The sequence below is a fragment of the Haemorhous mexicanus genome, chromosome 3 (assembly GCF_027477595.1).
Source record: "Haemorhous mexicanus isolate bHaeMex1 chromosome 3, bHaeMex1.pri, whole genome shotgun sequence".
Lineage (NCBI taxonomy): Eukaryota > Metazoa > Chordata > Aves > Passeriformes > Fringillidae > Haemorhous > Haemorhous mexicanus.
The window spans coordinates 104,591,645-104,598,626 of NC_082343.1; positions in this window are offsets into that span (position 1 = coordinate 104,591,645).

The following is a 6,982-nucleotide window of genomic DNA, read 5'->3' on the forward strand; positions in this document are numbered from 1 at the left end:
CACCAAAAAACCAAAAAAACCAACCAAACACAAAGAACCACCAAGAAAAGCACACAAAAAAACCCCAAACAAAACAACAACAACAACAAAACCAAAGAAACAAACAAAAAAAACAAACAAGAAAAAAAGAATTTTTTTCTCATTCTTCTTTAAGAGTAGAACAGTACCAGAAATAAGAAAATAACAAAGAGGAAGTAATTATCCAGTTTGACATGGAAAATGATAAAACTGACTAATTCAGAGAAAATTACTACAGCACTCCACTCCTTATGAGCATCATTTAAAAGTAATAATAACAACAGAAATTAAAAATTAGGTTAAATCTTAATTAGATAAATGATACACCCACTGCCATTTCAGAAGAGAGGAGTCCAATCAAAAGTTCAAAAAGAAAAGATGAAATAATTGTTTTCCGTTCCATAGCTTGTGGCAAAATACTTGACTACAAAGCATTCCATCTATGGACATAAAACTGAGGGAAAGGAGAACAAATTATTATGTTGCCACAGCACACTCCTTCCTAAATATTGATACTATAGGGTAGAGATGACCAAAATTAAGATATTTTTTATAAGACAGTTGTGTTAAACTCAGCAAGTGCTAATGTGTCCTTGGAGAACACTTCCGGTTGGCCTTGGAGCAGTTTCTGAGACAGTGACCTTTTCAAGGAGAGGGTAAGGTAGGGAATGTTCCATAAGGCTGGAGAAAGGCAAGCAATATACCTGGCCTTAAAAATGTGACCATGGTAAGCTTCACAGGGTGAAGAATTATGTTTTACACTTAATGTCTATCAGGTGCATTTATAATTTACTATAAACCAGCTTGGGTTGGTGTGTGTGTGGGCAGGGGAGGTCGCTGGATAATCTATTTTACACAAATTGTAACCAATACTATAAACTAGATTTTGGAAAAAAAGAATCCACATATAAAATTTGAGTGTCACATTCAAAAAAATAAATTGGGTAAAAGAATAGAAGCTTTTGAGAGACAAAAAGAAAAAGGAGATTGCCTCAGCAAATAACAATTTGAAATTAGGACAAGTACAAAGAGCAAGTACTTACAAGTTTGTACTTTTAGCAGTATAGCAGTATAGAGACTTATGAGCTGTTGCCCACAAACAGAACATAAATCAACACAATGTCATGGTAAAAAAAGGTGAATCTTCTCCACATGCTAAGAATTTTGAATGTTGCATATGAGAGAGTTGTTCTATTTTATGCACTCAGTGATGCCAGTGATGCAGCTGCTTAAACACCACATCCAGCACCGGACTTTAACAAATGTATGCAAATGCAGCATAGAGAAGTCTGAAAGAACAGCAAGAAACAGAAGCTTAGAAAACACACAAAGAAAAGCTCGTGGGAGAGGGAGTTGAGTTTCTAGAAGAGCTTCTCGAGCAATTTGGAAGGAAAGACTTCAGCCACAAAGGGAGCTGGCAAGGGGATAGAAATCCCTTGTTTTATGTGGCCCTATGGAGACACTAAGAAGGTATGTTCAGCTAAGAAAACAAAGGAAGTATATGGGGGAAAAAGACATCCATTTTTGGTAATTTGTTCTTGATCCTTTTGAGAGGTCCCAAGTGGTCTATAGACACTTCATCACTGGATATGGATGTCTGTTGAAAATTGTTTGTGTTTTCTTGTCCTCCTCTGTTGATCTGCCTCAGTGTGGTGAATTAGCTACATTTTGTTTGGTTTGGGTTTTTTTTAGATATATATACCTACATATAGAAATGCATGTAAAGCACACTGCATCCTTCAGCCAAAAGGCCTTCAGACTTTTTCAACTTTAGCTGGGAACCTGGAACAAGGTCTCAGTTGTCCCCTTCTCTTCATGCCTCTGATTGTCCTCCCCTGCACCTCAGTAGGAGATGGCAGAAGGACTGTTGGTCACCTACTCTCTGTCCTTGTTTGATGTTTTTGGGTCCCCAGCCTTGGAAGGAATCATAGATTTTCAGCCTTTTCATCCTGAAAATCTATGATTCCTGCTATAAGTCTGCTTTAAAATCAAACTAACAAGAACTGTGCAATCCCCTCACTGAATGAGTGACCATTCCCATTCACAGTGCACATCCAGATTTTTGCTACCTGCTGTGTTTGTGTGAGAAGGGACAACAACATGCATTATTCAATTTTGCCACGGAATAAGGAGTCTTATATATTGAATTATGAACATTTCCCACCAGAAGATGAAAGTTTCCTCAGGATGCTTCCTCTTCATGTCGTGACTCTCCTTAGTCTTTGTGATCTTGTGTTTTTTCCTGTGAAAGAAAAAACAAACTGCCTATTTGAAACTACTGTGCTGAGCACATCCACAGCCAGCGGTCTGTGAAAGTCTGGATGTCCTTGAGTTGCAGTTCCTGACACTTTATCTGCTAGCTGTGTACATTTACACATTCATGAGGACCTGGATTATGGCTGCAAACTTGTGTTAATACTTCTGTATGTTACTTGATTAATGCTTTGTGCTTTTGCAGAAGCGCTTTCCTTCATTCTTATTATCATTAAGCTTTTATATTATGTGTGCATGTGTGTGTGTATTTGTCCAGTTTTTCCTGTCTTGCTGCCATTTCAGTTTATTCATAATTCAGGCTTTTCAAACTACGTTGTACAGAATAAATCCCTCCCCCTTTATTTGAAGATGATAAATTAAGCTATTTAAAGAATGACTCATTACAAGTATATATCCTGTTGGTGCCACCACCCTCCTACACGTAATAATTATTGAAGTTTGCAATGTTACGCACAGTCAGCACTTTCAGAGCAGGGTATCAGTGCTGGTGGCTACAGTGCCTGAATACCTTACTGGCACTGGTTACCCATGGCAACTAAAATGATCTATTTGTGGTGATAATGGCTTGTTGTTCTGTTTGATAGTTTTGCTGTATTCTTTCCTGTTTCAATTGCAACAGAAATCTATAGATTTAAAAATTCATTTTGAAAAACAGAACAGTGAACAAAATTTCACTCCTGGTGCTTGTGCAAATATGAAGTAACAGAAATATAACATCATGTCATTGAAGATTTTAGCACTGTAAAAAACACCCCTGGGTCTTGAGTAATGAAATTAAATCATTCTACCTTGTCTATATGTGTTATGTTTTATTGTTTGTTAGTAAACACTTACCCTGGAGGTTTTGGCAAGTGTAAGAAGGTGGGAGAGCACATCATGATTTCTATTTACCATGTGCCCATTTTTTTCAAATCTTTATCATTTTTTATTGTTATTAAAAGCATTTTAAACAAACTATCCTAAAGGTAGGGAGGAGAATCACTTGCTTCTAATCTGTTAATATAAATTTATTTGTATATAACACACAATTTGATTTGTAAGCTAATGAACATTTTCCCTGCTACAAGCAGTTGATATTTGGCAAGTATTTTTAATTGGCAATACTGAACTGCAAATATTTTGGATTGTTCAATCAAACTCAGTGTAACCATGATGTCTTTTGGCAGCTTTTTTATACCATAGCATGCTTAAGACCAGAATATCTCTCTCTCAGCTGCTGGATATCCAATAAAGGAAAAGAAAGTAGAAATACTAGACTGGCCTTCCCTATACATCACTGGTTAACAGCAAGAGCATGGCAGCTGGGCAGGACTCTGCCTTTTGGACAGGAGCCCCACACAGTCCCTCATCTCTGGGCAGCTGTGCCAGCTGGTGCTGACCCTGCCTGGGAAGAGCCCTTCATCTCCTCTTTTCTGAAGGTGTCTTAGAACTGCAAAAAGACATTTTGGTCCCTTCAGCACGTTCCTTCTATAACAGGTTCTTAGAAGTCATGTTGAAGATCTAAAGCCACTTTTCCCAGTGTCAACAGTCAGCAATTTTAGGCATATCTGACTTTGTTTGGAAACTGTGCCACCATTCCATTACCTGCTGATCCAGCCTGAGGTTATTTCTGACTTCTTTCCATGAACAAAAAAAATTTCTTTGCATCCAGCCTACGCACCACCCATCCCTTTATCTTGGGAATCAAGTGCATTGCTTAGACAGTCAGATAAAAACTTTGCTGCTTGTTTTGGTTATGTAGGTGTGAATGTATGATTCATTTTGCCTATTGAGGGTCATAGAGTATACTTGGCAGTATCTCCTTTGAACCAAGGATATAAATCCTGATGCCCTTAAACTGCCAAATTTTAGGTAAGAAAATGGGACTTAATCCAGCACTGATCTAAATAAGGTCCTCAAAATTTGGTCTTATGGCAAATAAGCTGTTTTATGCTAATTGCAGTCAGGATTCTGGGTAATGATCTGAAAGTATTATTTTCTAGCTAGGCTCACCAATGTTTCTAATATTCCAAACATCCACAATCCTGAGAAATTTAATTCATCCTTTCACAAGACAGCAATGTAAAATTCAAGAAGCCTACATACTATTATCCCTGAAATAAAAAATATTCTCAGCGTTATTTTTAGTTGGGTGTCCCAGAGAAACCAGCTGTTCCCAGGGAGATAGGAAGCAAACAAAGTATCTTCGAGATGCCTGGGTAAAATACTTTGTGGTGAAAGTCTGGGTTTCCTTTTTTTGTCGGGAAGGCAGTAATGTATATGATACATGATATACCTATATTCATGCAATTTCAAGACTAGCCTTCCCTCACACATAAAATCACATCTTTTACTGACTTTATTATTTTTTCAAGGCTTTAATTCTTCAGTTTAGTAGGAAACTAGAAAATCAGTTCCTCTGTCAGTTGTTTCCACCTTAATAACTAAAATGTAAGGAGTCCAACCTTAGTTGTAGAGAATCTTGTGTTACCAAAACTCACGGAAAACACCACTATTCTGATTTACTACCATTTTACACCAATCTTCTTCTCTCTTTGCAGTAGCATGATCAATAGCCTGAAGTGTACAAGAAAAGCCTTATTATACTAGGCTCTATTCTACTCACTTTAAACCCAGTGCAATGGTAATTTGATTATGCTGGGGCTGAGATCAATCTAATCTCTGCTGCAGAACACAGATCATCAATTTTGATTTCACTGACCAAGCATCTTCTCTACTGGGAAGCTTTATGAATGATGGACCACATCAATGAATGCTTACTCTGAGAATTGCTCCATATGTTGTAGCACAGGGATGATTCACCTCATTCATTCAAGGGCTGCTTGAGTGAAGGGAAAGAATGGTAAGATGGTTGGCTATATATCAGAGTGCTTTTGTTTATTGTAATTTGCAGACTCACTGGGTGTGGTATTTCTGTGTACTGGGTATCCCAGTGAAACAGGATGTGGTCACTAACACCCAAATCTTTGGGGGAAACTAGCAGCACTGTACAGACTCTGGGGAATGCAGATTTTAGTGTCACCCTTATAAGCTGTGATTCTTAAGAAAGCAGATTTTTAAAGAAAGCAGGTTTGCAGAAAAAGCCCTGTGAGTCCTGGTCATCAGCAAACTGTGCAGGAATCAGCAAGGTGACTTTGTAGCAAGGGAAGCCATCTACATCCTGGTCTGCATCAGGGTAGAACCAACAGCTCCAGAGCACTGATCCTGCCCTGCTGTTTGGCACATGTGAGACCACATTTGGATATTTTGTCCTTTTTGCAGCTCCTCCAGAAGACGGTTGCCATGTTGTATCAATTGCAGTGACAGACCATCAAGCTGGAATACAGAGTACAGCAGAACAGCTGGGGGAATGGGCTTTGTTTAGCCTTAGGAAGAGATGGCTGAGGGGGATCCTCTTGCTGTCTGCAACAGTCTGTTAGGAGCATATAAAAGGACAGAGCCATAGGTGCAGACTGGGAGGAGGAGAGGCAGCAGTAACCAGCTATAATACAGGAAATTCCTACCTGATAGAAAGGAAACTCAAAAAGAGGGTAGTCAAATTTGGAGCAGGTTGCTCAGAGAGGGAACCCCATCCTCAGAAACAACCCCACCTTAGGTATGTGGGACCCTAAGGACCCTGCTGTCCTGAACTTGGTAGGAATAAGAGATCAGAGCGTCCCAGGGTCCCTCCCTCCCTCCCAGCCTTTACAATGCTGTGATTGTCACATAAATTGTTGTGTTTTACTGCAGTGATCATGTGCTCATTTCGCATCACAAACATCAATCACAGCTCAGGGCCTTTCACAAGACTGTATAACACTGTCTCCCAAGCTGACTTGTGTTATACATTCCATTCTTTCGCCTATCAACATATCTTAGTCCACACCTGCACCAGGTAACTAAGCAGTTGCAGGCCATACTCTGTCCCTGAGCCCAGCTGCTGTACTTGGCAGATGCACTCTAGATTTCTTAGCCTCCAGAACTGGCTGATGCCACCTGTGCTTCCCTTTGTCAACTTTTGGCCTGTGCTGGCTCCTGAGTCACGTCTAGGTGTTGTTTGAGTACAAGTTGGCCTCTGCCAAAACTATGCAAGAGTCAAGATAACAATAGCAGAAATGACCACTTCCCATCACCTGTGTCTTAAAATGTATAATTTTTTTAAAACTTGACTTCTCTAGGTTGGGGTGCAAGGAAGGATGAGGCCTTCCTTTTACAGCTTGAAAGAGAGAGACATCTACTGTAAATGATGCTCAGGGAAAATAAAGCTCACCCACCACACAAAACTGACATGGGCATTTCTGGTAATTTCTTGTGTATGTGTGATTGGTTTTTTTTCAAGCAAACAGATGCACATTGGTAAGGGTAAATATTGTCCTTTCAGATTTTTTCTTTATCTCACTTTCCCTTTTATTCTACCTATAGAACACTGCTTGAATCAGAAACACAGCATGGTTAACATCCAAGTTATGTAATTATTCAGGTTGCTCAAAATATACAGAAGGTGACCTACAGAGAGATACCTGTAGACTAAATGGTTATTTCAGTGTTTCTCATATACACAGCTGACACTGCATTTCACAAAACTGAATTCTAGAGGAAAAAATTAAAAATTGTTACTCCGACACCACTATGTTTTCACATTGCTGCTAAACTGACAGAGAGATGGTAAAGAAGTAAATATAGCAAAGCTCATCATGTTTGGGGAGACATT